A 12,682-nucleotide genomic window follows, 5' to 3' on the forward strand; every position below is an offset into this window, starting at 1 on the left:
GCTTCAGCGCTCGGTGTTCTTGTACTGTGAGCTTGTGTGGTCTACCACCTCATGGCTGAGTCGTTGTTGCTCCTAGACGTTTCCACTTCACAATAACAGCACTGACCGGGGCAGCTCTAGCAAGGCAGAAATTTGATGAACTGACTTGTTCGAAAGGTGTTATCCTATGACGGTGCCACGTTGAAAGTCACTGAGCTCTTCAGTAAGGCTGCCAATGTTTGTCTATGGAGATTGCATGGCTGTGTGCTCAATTTTATAAACGTCGGCAACGGGTGTGGCTGAATTAGCCGAATCCACTCATTTGAAAGGGTGTCCACAAACTTTTGCATATATAGTGTATATCCATTGTTTTTGCCAAATATGCTCAAGCTCAATCAATTTTTGTTGGGGATCATTGATGGACAGCAATATTCAAGTCTTAGCTCTGATTTTTTCAAACAGATTTATGTCAGCATCGAGACTGGACCACTCAACACCCCTTGGGAAGCCATTTATGTGTGTTTTTAGTCTTAAAATGCATGTAATTGTCCCATTGAAAAATACAAGTATGCCAGTGTTAGAGCTTCAAAATATTGAGGTAGGTTTACAATAAGTATTTTCCTGGGGGTTGCCAATTTCATATTTATTTTGGTCTTGACAAAACTTCCCAGTCCCTGCCAGTGACAAACATACATGATGCTGCCACAACTCTTGAAAATGTAGAGGGTTTCACTCTGTGATGTGTTGTGTTGGATTTGCTATGTTGTTTTCAACCTTTTGAACCTCTCTGGATTAACTATATAATATTAAATAAATGTAGTAATTAATAAATTGGTTAAATTAAATAAATAAAATGAACAATTCTGTGAACTGTCATGTGCAAGTTTTAAATTGACCCAATACCTGTTAGAAAAGATGTCAGCTAGAGATGACGTACAGGAGCTTGCAGGGATTTGTAGTTGGTGCATTACCACCACCAGCTGGACTGAGTACTGAATAAGAAACAAACAAACAAAAAACATTTTGGGAAAGGGGAAAACGACAACTAAGAAAACCCATCACACTTCAATCACAGTCCACTCCAAAATGCATCCCTACACAGGCTCAGGGTCCTATGATGGGGTACATTCACCAACAGCATTTATTGCACGGCCTCGGCTGTGAAATCATGAAGACCCAGAAAACGTTCAGTGGTATTCACAATGATTCCAATTTTCTTAGAGTTCTCTGCTTGTGCTGTACAGTTTATGACTATTGCAATAAATAATACTGAGTCCACCTTTTTAACATGTAGCATATTCATTATCCCTCGGTTGATGAGAAACCTTCACTGGTCGTGGTGGCTCTACTACAATTGCTTCTTCCCCGCAACTCATTTCTTCCAATCTTCCCACTGTCTCCATGTAGGAGACACGCTGGACACTCCTTAGCCACTCCAAGAATTCAGGCGCATGTTCACCTCGACAGTTGCAGCATTTCCCTTAATCTAGTGTACGATATTCTTCTCATCTGCACCCACTTGACACATTACAAAATCTTTTACATTCCAGCCCAACCTCACATTCAATTTGCGCATATATGTACAAAATGTATTTCAGCAGATTTCGTGCGTTTTTGTGCATTTTTGTGTGGTTCAATTCGTTTGAAAATACACGAATTAGTGCGAAAAGATACGAATGTAACCAATAGGCGACACACAAGCCTTTGCAACAACCATAGACGCGATAGCCTGTATTTCATTATTCATTTATTTTACGCTATGAATATATATTTTGTATTTATTTAATCCCTATTAAAACATTGTGATTGTATGCCTATATGTACTGTTTTCGATCTGAACAGACTTTTCAGTGAAGAATGAATGTCAGCAATGCATGATGGCTAATGGTGTTTTATTCGGTTATAGTTCCATGTATTTCTTACAAAAAACAAACGTGTAAACCATTTTTATTGACCAGAATGTAACTGAAAATACAATCGCAGCCTTGCTGTTTTAGTCCATCAATACCAAAACATTTTTTTTTTCGTATAACATTTTGGGAAACGTATGCAGTCATTGTAGTCTTAAATTTTGTTGGCCAACCAAAAATACCAAAACGTTAAGGCTAGGGTGGAATTGTACTATGAGCTGGCTGAGTGTAAATACATGGCTCTGAGTGTAAGCACCTTTTCACTAGAAACTTTCTTGTGTTGAAATTACCGTCAGTGCGAAATAGCTAGAAAGCTTTCGTATTTCAACTTGGCTACACCTAGTTATGAGAACGATAAATCAAGTGCAATACCTGCGTCGACCTGTGACGAGCAGCAAAACACCGGAAAGCTTCTAGCCTACCGGAAAATTACAAGAAGAACAAGAATGGTTACCTCATCCGGTCATGTGACATTTGTTGTTTTATAGATTTTTCGCCCACACCAGATGTCTAGACCCTGAATAGATAACAGGTAGGTCGCCAGTTCGTCCCTTGTTGTCAGAAATACAGCATACATACACATTTGTTTTGTGTTTAAGAAAATGTGTTAATCCATTAAGGTTACGTAACTAAGGTGAATGAAGAAAGTTGCATACACAACATAGAATGTGTGGATATTTTTGTTGCATTACTTGCATATATTTGGATATCATTCTCACTTATTATTTTTGCCACCTATACATTAGGCTATATATTCCCCTTTTTCCTGTTTGCATCTTCAATGAAATACACATTGCCACTCAATCTGTATTCATCTTGTGACTTGAGGGACCCTAGGACGGACGTAAAGGAGTTGAGGAAATCCTGTTGACAGACAATCAGGTGAGAGGAGGTCCTAACTAGTCAATGATCTAAGTTGATCGAAACCTGTAGACACTGTAGCCTTTAAGGACTGGAGTTGCACACATGTCATAGAACAACATAAAAAAGAAAGTGACAGACTAATAATGCGTTGTTGGTAAATGGTGACAGACTGACTGATCTGCAAGTAATAATAAATATGTATTTGTTATGCAAATTGATTTATAGATCTGCGTGTGGAGGAGGATGAAGACCTTTAGTTACGTGCAGGACATAGTAAAACACTGACATGCAGCTTTTCTCAGACGAGTGGTTACTATGTGAAGGAATGTGTTTGGATTGGAAGTTGTCTCTTTATGTTTCTTTTGAGATGGTATGGCCTCTGAGGACCCCCAAGACCAACTGGATGAGGCTATTAAAAAGGCAGAACGCCTTGCTGAGGAGCTCAACCAAGAGAAGGACCCACAAGCCCAACTGGACGAGGCCATTAACGAGGCAAAAAGGCTGGCTGAGGAGCTCAGCCCAGAGCGGGAAATGTAACAAGTCGTACATTACCAGTAATGTAACCCCTATAGCTCCCATACGTGCACAAATATTCTTAACACAACCCCAGCACCACAGCGTTATGATTTATCATTGCTTTTTGTTTGTCAAAGAAGACCCCACATAGCACAAATGTGAATTTAAACGTAGACTCTGTGATATGACCTGAACACGGGCATCAATGATATTGCCCATGAAGCATGAGGCACAAGGGTGCACTTGTTAGCATCCTTGTGAACTTCTATACATATTAGCTGTGTGAGTGAGCCAGAACGTGGGTCTACTGCAGGTGCCTTTCCTCAGCTGACAAATCACTTCACCTTATGTGAAAATATAATTCTTGCTTGTGCTCCATATGTGCACAAACAAGCCATGCGTGAGGGAGACTTTTATTAGTGGGCCAGCCATGATAATTGAAATGCACTTTTTAGGAAAATAAGAAGAAAAAGACAAACAAGCCTCCAGGGATTAGGTTCAGATGGAGACAAAGGGATGAGAGAGGACAGATTGTTCCTCAAACCAGGAAGGCAACTACATCCACTTCTCTTGGTAAGTTTCATCCCGTCTAGGTGTTTCATTTTATTGGTCCCTGATCTGACTTTTTTCTTTCAAACATACTGTATCATAGCATATCAAAAGTTTGTTGCCGTGCCATAGGCCGGTCTAGTACCATCTACCCAAAGCACATAGTACATTACATGAAGGTCTGATCCCACCTTTCCCTGTCTATAACTGTTGTCTGTCTCTGATGAAAATACATATTTAATGAAAGGAGTGTCAGAACTCCAGCAAATCTTTTGAATTAAAAACCTTTTTATGACCATTTTTTTTAGCTCCAAGGGCCAGTACATCAAGAGCCAGACTAGTGCAACATTTTGGGCCAGTCACTGAGGAGGAAGAATCAGGTATTGATGATACAATTCCTTGTTATTCAGTGGCCTTGTAATTCATTTATTATATTTTTATTAAAGCTGTAATCGGTAGTTGAAACAATAACGAAGCACACTCCCCTCCCCTGTTTTGGTTAAAAGCTGAGTGATGGGGTTGGCGAAATGTAACCACTTTCAATTTATTGACAGAGCTATGGATGCAATAACTTACCATCAATGTTATTAAAATAATAGTTTTAACCATGTTTTAAGGCTATACAGTGTTTTTTTTACATTTACTTTGTTTGCAAACATTGACTAAAACAAGCTTATAGTTTGGGTTCTGATGGGTTACAACAGTTGGAATTAAACTCATGAGGCATTAATAAGTTAGAATCTTCTAGAATCAATGGGTATATATCATTAATATAAGTCCAAAAATGGCTTTAGCAACTTCTGAATGCCCCTTTAAGTCTAATCCTTTTTTGCATATCTTATTTGAGAGACAAGGACCAGTGGATTGGAATCCACTCCAGTTTTAAACATTGATGAAGAAATAGGTATGTTTAAATTGTTTTACTTTCAAAATTGGGGTCATCTTGGTGTTACTGAATTATACTGCACTACATCTTTATTTTGACAGTGATGCAACATTTTTAAATGTGGCTCTAGTCTCCAGAATTTCGGATTTGAGATCAAATGTTTGATATGAGTTTACAGTACAGAATGTCACCTTTTGTTTCAGGGTATTTTCAGACTTTTCTGATTTATCATTTTGAAATGAAAGCACTTTATATGTCTAGTTGCAAGTTTTATTAGTCGTATGTACAGGATACTGATGGTAACACCACCCAACGAAATGCTTACTTGCAGGTAGCTTCTCGACAATGCAATTCAAAATGCTGGAGTATAGAGACAAATTCAACATTTTACCGTCACTGTCCAAATACTTCTGTAGGGGAGTGCAATAGCAACATCCGGGCAGAGCTTTTTCCTGCACATTTCCTTTAATATGAAGCAATCTGCCATTCACACATTATGGAATTAGTCTTAGTTGAATTCATTCAAATCCACTATTGGAATGTTTACACAGTGTTGTTCCTTTTGCAACCACAGTCTGTAATTGTGGAAGCTGGAAGCATCTGCTTTTGAGGAGAGTTTACTCTGTAGTTAAAATATACTGAGTGTACAAAATATTCCTAATATTGAGTTGCACTCCCTTTTGCCCTCAGAACAGCCTCAATTCGTCAGGACATGGACTCTACAAGGTGTCGAAAGCGTTCCACAGGGATGCTGGCCCATGTTGACTCAAATGCTTCCCACAGTTGTGTCAAGTTGGCTGGATGTCCTTTGGGTTGTGGACCATTCTTGATATACACAGGAAAATGTTAATCATGAAAAACCCAGCAGCGTTGCAGTTCTTGATACAAACCGTTGGACCTGGCACCTACTACCATACCCCCTTCAAAGGCACTTCAATATTTTGTCTTTCCCAGTCACCCTCTGAATGGCACACATACACAATCCATGTCTCAATTGTCTCAAGGATTAAACATCCTCCCCTTTATCTACACTGAAATGGATTTAACAGTTGACATAAATAAGGGATCATAGCTTTCACCTAGTCAGTTTGTCAGGGAAAGAGAATGTTTTGTACACTCAGTGTGTTTTTGCTGTTTTAAGAACATTCCGAATTTCTATTCGACGATGGGATCAAGTTCTATTGTTTGATATTCCAATTTAGACTTTACTCAATATTTTGGTCTGCCCTGTAATTTAATTTACTGTAGAATCAAAGCTGGGATTTTTGGCTTGTCACACCATAGATTGTGCAGAGATATATTTGCTGTCACCTACTTACAGCCTTATGTGCGTTTTAACAGATTAATTTAATCCTTTTCCCATTTTGTGTTTTCAAAAAAGCAATACTTAGTTGAGAAATTAACATCCTCCTAGCTGACTTAGAAGATGCTGAGTGTTCAAATCCTGCTGTGCCTGGTGCATCACACAGTTGGAGTGTGAGGAAGGAACTCTCACAGGATAGGTGGAGGGAGTCCAGGCCTGAGATTGTAGATTCTCTGCTGGCTGCAGAGCATGCTTCTTAGATCTGTCAGTCATGCAATGTGAAAAGGGCTATTCTGCGATGTAGAGACTGTCTGCTAAAACAGCTTTACTGCGAAGACTGCGATGTCTCTACACATGCAAAGTTCCCCCTGCACAAGAAACAGTCCATGATCGAGGGATTCTACACGCCCCTTCCTCCAACTACAGCCATATCGCTCCACGGTGATGGCAAATATGCACTTCATGTATGTGCAATATCTACAAGAACCAAACAGTGATGTAGCAATGCAATGTAAAACAACATTAATTCAGACTACATTTTTTTCCCTCAAGGTCGCTACAATGTCACAGTGCCTGTGCTGACCTGCACAACCTGTCTTAGCACCTGGACAGCAAACTTGGCAGATCTGATAAAGAATGGGTACTGGCCTGCCACTGTCAACTTTGACACCATATACCAGGTAGATTTGTTCAGCTCTTTTGAGGAGCTGAAAGTGTCAGCCCCAGGAATGTCCCGTCTGGCGTTTATGCGGATTTTGGAGCAGCGAACTGACTTCTTTGGCAGGGTAACAATAAATTATACTCAGCTTTACCAATGTATGACTTCAGGTTAACAATATGTTAAAGTTATGTTACACAAAGCGTTGTAACAAAATGTATTTCCAGTACTACAACTACATTAAAACTGCAGGTCTCTTGCTACAGTATGTGTTAGCCTCCTACACCACTGTCCTGCCATGCCCCTTATCTGTGCCCCTCTTGCATCTAATATTTCCTGCTCTTTACAACATAAGTACTCGTCCTACTTTTGCGTTGGCTTTCGCCTGCTTTGCTGTCAACACTATGCACTGGCCCTGCTTTAACTCAAATCCAGTCAACCATAGTGAATTACAGTATGTTTTGTTTATACTATTGTTGTAAGTTATTTCATATATTTTCTGTATGTATTTTTCCCTTACCAGAACGGAATGATCTGTGGGGACACTTTTCAAAAAAGCTTCTTTGAGTGGACGTACTGCCGCTCTGAAATTGATCAGGTCTGTGATATACAGTACTTTGACTGCCCAGCCTGTTCCCCCGGCATGCTTGCAGTGTCAGTGGATGGGAACAAGAAGCTGTATCGATTCACAAAAGGGTATGTAAAACTATTCATAATTGATCAAATAACACCGTATTCTATATCATTTAAACAATCCAAACAAGGTTTGCCTAATCTTTGTCCAGTGTGAACATTTTCAAATGCAGTTAATTTTTTGCTTAAATGTTTTGAGTTTGTAATGAAATGAATTGTCAACATAGTCAAATGTCCCACAATCCGTTACTGAGGTTGACTGCTATTTAGTATGTCATATATTTAATGTATTTCACGTATCCTTTCAAGGACTGATGACAAAGGATTCTTTGATGGCGTAATTATCTGCAAGGATGAGTAATTTTGGAGAGATAGTAATCCTCTCTCTTCAAGTCCAGGGTCGTTACACCACTCCTTCTGTTCAGAAATGCAACACACTTTACAAGTGCTTGTTTTTTACAGTCAATCTCCAACTTCTGATCTCCATTGTAGCGAACACAGGGGGTAGCTCAGCGCCCTCAGCTAGATTTTAAAAATCTAACCATTGTCCTGTTAACACTCCCCCCCCCAAAAAAAAATTCTATCTATACTCTTCTACTTCCTTGTCTAGGGTTATGGAAAAGGGCTATGTGGAGCATCCCAGTGGACAGCAGCTAAAGAGTCGTCAAGGAAAACAAACAACAAACTTGATGAAGAGGGACTCGAAGTTGCCGTCTGCCGCCACGGAATACTTCTAAGGAGCCTCAACATGATGCGTGGAGAGATATTTGCTGTTCTTGCAGAAGGAATTGTCTGGCAGCAGGAACATACAATTCATGTGTACGGATGTGATCTGCAAATTCATTGCCCTTCATTGTCCAGAGCTCGCCACTCTTCTAGACATGAAGACACTTCTTTCCGTCATGCATGCAAAGGCACATCGTTTGAAATGCGAGGTAAGTTTTTCTTTATTAAACTGTTCAAAGAGATTTTCCAGCTTCAGTCCTTTACAAGGCTTTCCATTTTGATGTTTGTTATTCACATAATTGCAATATTAAGTCAATAATGTAAATGTAAATTAAGATTAAGTGGGGAGGACAGAATCAGGAAGGAGCTGGCACAACTCTGGGGTAGGTAGTGGAACAAGGGAACAGCTTCAATCTGTTCCAAGCAAATATCCAAAGGAGGTAAACAATTTGTTTAAGGTTGTTCTATTCAGCTATGTTAATACTTATCTGGAATAATGAGTTCTATTTGGCTTTTCTAGCAAGAACAGACATGCTAACCATCCAGGCCATGGGGTGGAACAGAAGGAAGAAGAACAACCTGCACAGAGTATTGTCCAGAAGATACTTGAAGGTGTATTGTGTGGATCAATACATTTATTTTAGAAGTATTATATCTATGCATCTAATTTATTTTAAAACAATTAATTATTCTGTTTTGTTTTTGTCATAATTCTCAGACAACATCAAAAATCCAGGAAGAGACCCAGACTCTCGAAAAATTTTAAGAGGGATTTGGGTGTAGGCGATGAGACTCTGTACAACTGGTCAACGGAAGTTCAGCAATGGGCTAATACAGGTAAATTAATAAAAAATTAATAATAATCCTAAATGTAACTCTCCTGGACTGTCTCCTTGATGTAGTGGAGAGGCTTGCTTACTCCAATGACCCTGAGAGCTAACCCTTAGAGGGTGTATTCCACCAGCAGGTGCAATCAAGCCGGACAGGTGGAAGGGTAGGAGGCAGACAAAACATTCCCTGGTTCTCCAGGTTGGGGCTCACTCACCCCCCACATAACAAATAATTTGTTACAGAAACCTTCACAGTCCCTATGTTCTTCCAGGAAGTGAGTGCAACTACTCACCGTTGGAGATACGTTGTTCATTTATAGATTTATTGTATTTCAGAGGAAACAAATGAGAACATGGATGGTCCCCAGGTACTACAGAGAACAATTGAAGTCCTGTTTCTTAGCATCAAACAAAGGAAACAGAACCTCTACCGTCAGACAGGTTTGTTACATTTCATGAATATTGAATTGCACACACTTCATTTCTCTTTCATTTCAAAGCCATGCAATTTAACAAATCATTCCATTCTCCTTTTGTTTTTAGGACAGATGGATGCAAGAAAAGACACCTTCTGCACAGAAAGATATTGCAAGAAAAGGCCAAATTGACAGCTGCCATAGAGGAGTACAACACCCTTGTACCAGATTCAGCAATACCATCTGCAGATGAGATCCTTTCCGCAGACCTTCATGCATGGCCTTGGGAGCTGCATGGACAAAGTAAGTAGTATGTTTGTGTGTCACAATAACTGTTTCTGTTTTGCTATCTGTGTTTGTTCAGTTGCTCAAACACATACAGCACTGCCATTAAAGTTACAAATCCACATTGCATTCTTATGAATTTACAGCTGACCTACTCACAAAGAAAAAAGCTGTTGACTGGGTGATGCTCCTGAGACGGCTGAAGGAGGACTCAACTCAAAATGGTGTACTCTAATGTCAAAGTGGACGAAAATACGAAAATATAGATTTTTTTACAAAGGCATGCCTAAATTAGTTCACAAGTTCAATTTGGCTTAAAAAAATCACATAATATGTTATATGGACTCAATGGGGGTTAACATTATTTTTGAATAACTATCCATACCTCTGTACCCCATACATAGAACATCTGTAAGGTCCCTCAGTCAGGTATTGAATTTCAAGCAACAAAGACCAGGGAGCTTTTTGAAAGCCTCATAAAGAAGGACAGTGATTGGTAGATGGGTAACAATAACAAATCAGACATTGCATATCTCTTTAAGCATGTCTCTTTAACCGAGGATGGATCAACATCATTGTAGTAACGCCACAATAGTGACTTTAATTACAGTGAAAAGAAGAATACAAATATACAGAAGAGAAAAAAAATCTAGTCATGCATCTTGTATGCAATAAGGCACTGGAGTTAGTACTGAAAAAAACTGCAAAGGAATATACTTTTTGGTCTAAATACAAAGCCTGTTTTCCACCAGACACTGGGAGAGGAAACGACCTTTCAGCAGGACAATAACCTACAACACAATGACAAATCTACACTGGAGTTGCTTACCAAGAAGACAGTGAATGTTCCTGAGTTGCCAAGTTCAAGTTTGGACTTAAATTTGATTGGAAATCTATTGCAAGACTATTTAAATTGTTGTCTATACATGATCCCCAACAAATTGACAGAGCTTGAAGAATTATAAAAAGAATAATGGTCTAAGTTTGCACAATCCTGGTTTGTTAAGCTCTAAAAATACTTACCCAAGAAGACTCACAGCTGTAATCACTGTCAAAGGCGTTTCCAAGGGGTCTGACTACTTTTGCAAGGCACTGTAACGTCCAATACCAAGGTACAGCCAAAACCATATGTATTTGGTGGGTGAAGCTAAAATTTGAAATTTGGATCTATACTCCAGAATTTAGTATTTTAAATAAAAGGTTTCATGTACTATAACTTTAATACACTTTAAGTGAATTTGTCCAAATACTTATGGCTTCTTCAAATTGGGGGGACTATATACATAAAGTGATTTCCTTTCTAAATTGTGAAAAGGTGACCTGTACTATCGCCTCGTATGAAACATTTGATCTCAAATCCAAAATTCTGGAGTTTAGAGTCAAATTGTACATTTTAGCTTCACTGTCCAAATACATATGGTGTTGGTTGTACAGTATATCCTCAATTCGTTCTAGGAGATTAGTTGAAGTAACATACCATCCAGAGCATGGCTTCCACCTCACTTTCTGCTCCTGACCCTTTATTATGCAACAAATAGAAATGTCTGTTTTATTTTAAAGCTGCACTATGCAGAAATGGCTCCACAATGTCATGGTAGCTAATATCAGCTGTTTGAAGCTGTTGTACAAAACCAAAGTAAAAGACTCAATAACAAAACTTAAGAACGGGAAGCATAGAAATAACGCACACTGTAGAACAGATCTACCGCTTCTTAGACTTGCTTTCAAGTAGAATGATGATCTGTAACTAACATTTCTATATGAATTTGGTCGGGCCACCCAAAACGTTACCTATTGCCACTTTAACTACAAGGTCTATGCACTGCAAGTTAACTACAATTGGTGTTGCACTAGGATTAGCCTGTAAATACAATCACAGGAATTTCAATGTTCTGCCGATTACCTCCTTTGAAGTTCTATTGGCAAGAATCTTCTGAATAGGGAAAATTCTTTGCCACGGATGCACTGGACACTCTGAAACAATAAATGCATGTATTTATTTAATCACCACCCACCAGAACATGAATAAAGTTAGCGGGACAGTCATTTGCATTATTCATTTTCCATCTATGCCTAGCCTTATACTACACTCTTAGAAATTGTTATTTGGCTGTCACCATAGGAGAACCCTTTTGGTTGCATGTAAAACCCAATAGAGTTCTACCTAGAACCAAAAAGGGTTCTCATTTGGGGACAGCTAAAGGCACCCTTTTGGCACCCTTCTTTCTAAGAGTGTACAGTATGGCTGTCTCCTGAAAAGTAGGGGACCATCAATCACTGGAATTGTTTTATACATTTATTAAAAACATAATTTAAGTTATTGACATCATTAACATTTATGAATAAATAATATAAATTAGATACTAATTTACCTTTTTGCATGTAGTCATATTTCCTCTTCCTTGGTCGGGGTTGGATGGGGTAGGATGGGGTTGGATGGGATTGGATGGGATTGGATGGGGTTGACTGTGTCATGCTCAGCGAGTTGGAGGGTTTTTTGAGGGTGACAGGATTTTCTCCCCGTCTTCTTTGGTTTTGGTGTAGCTGGTCTCCTGGGCGGTGGGGGTTATTGGGGGTTTAACCTGGTTGGGGATCCGGGTGAAGCTGGTCTCCTGGGCGGTGGGGGTTATTGGGGGTTTAACCTGGTTGGGGATCCGGGTGAAGCTGGTCTCCTGACTGGTGGGGATTATTGTGGGTTCAGCCTGGTTGAGGATGGATGTGTAGCTGGTCTCCTGGGTGGTGGGGGATATCGGTGGTTCAACCTGGTTGAGGATGGGGGTGTAGCTGGTCTCCTGGGTGGTGGGGATTATTGTGGGTTGAACCTGGTTGAGGATGGGGTGTAGCTGGTCTCCTGGGTGGTGGGGGATAGCGGGGGTTCAACCTGCATGAGGATGAGGGTGTAGCTGGTCTCCTGGGGGGCAACTTTATCAGACAGTCCTTGGGCAGCAACAGGAGAAGAGTTGGAGGGTTGTAGTGTGGGGGCATGGGTGTTGATTGCCACTGCGAAATAGAACATATTAAGGAAATGGAACAGACAAGTGGGCAACAGTTTCCAGTTGGCAGAGGTGAGCATGTATATTTAAGCAAAAGGCCTGAGGTGTGGTATATGGCAATATACCACGGCTAA

At 39.8% G+C, this 12,682-nt stretch overlaps 1 long non-coding RNA gene across 9 annotated transcripts; it reads left to right on the forward strand.

Annotated features, from left to right (window-relative positions):
- The first annotated feature begins 2,250 nt into the window (after positions 1 to 2,250).
- LOC106577453 (uncharacterized) lies at positions 2,251 to 11,601 on the forward strand. 9 transcript variants are annotated; one of them, XR_006760445.1, is made up of 14 exons: positions 2,343 to 2,421; positions 2,718 to 2,771; positions 3,121 to 3,307; positions 3,725 to 3,842; positions 4,127 to 4,198; positions 4,666 to 6,471; positions 6,560 to 6,792; positions 7,189 to 7,361; positions 7,909 to 8,233; positions 8,545 to 8,636; positions 8,743 to 8,861; positions 9,191 to 9,295; positions 9,398 to 9,573; positions 9,702 to 11,601. It is a non-coding gene; the product is annotated as an uncharacterized lncRNA (long non-coding RNA). The 9 variants fall into 9 exon arrangements; XR_006760439.1 differs by having other exon boundaries at positions 2,355 to 2,421; positions 2,979 to 3,307; XR_006760441.1 differs by having other exon boundaries at positions 2,366 to 2,421; positions 2,979 to 3,842; positions 4,668 to 4,722; positions 6,086 to 6,471.
- Positions 11,602 to 12,682: the final 1,081 nt, after the last annotated feature.

The sequence above is a fragment of the Salmo salar genome, chromosome ssa18 (assembly GCF_905237065.1).
Source record: "Salmo salar chromosome ssa18, Ssal_v3.1, whole genome shotgun sequence".
Classification (NCBI taxonomy): domain Eukaryota; kingdom Metazoa; phylum Chordata; class Actinopteri; order Salmoniformes; family Salmonidae; genus Salmo; species Salmo salar.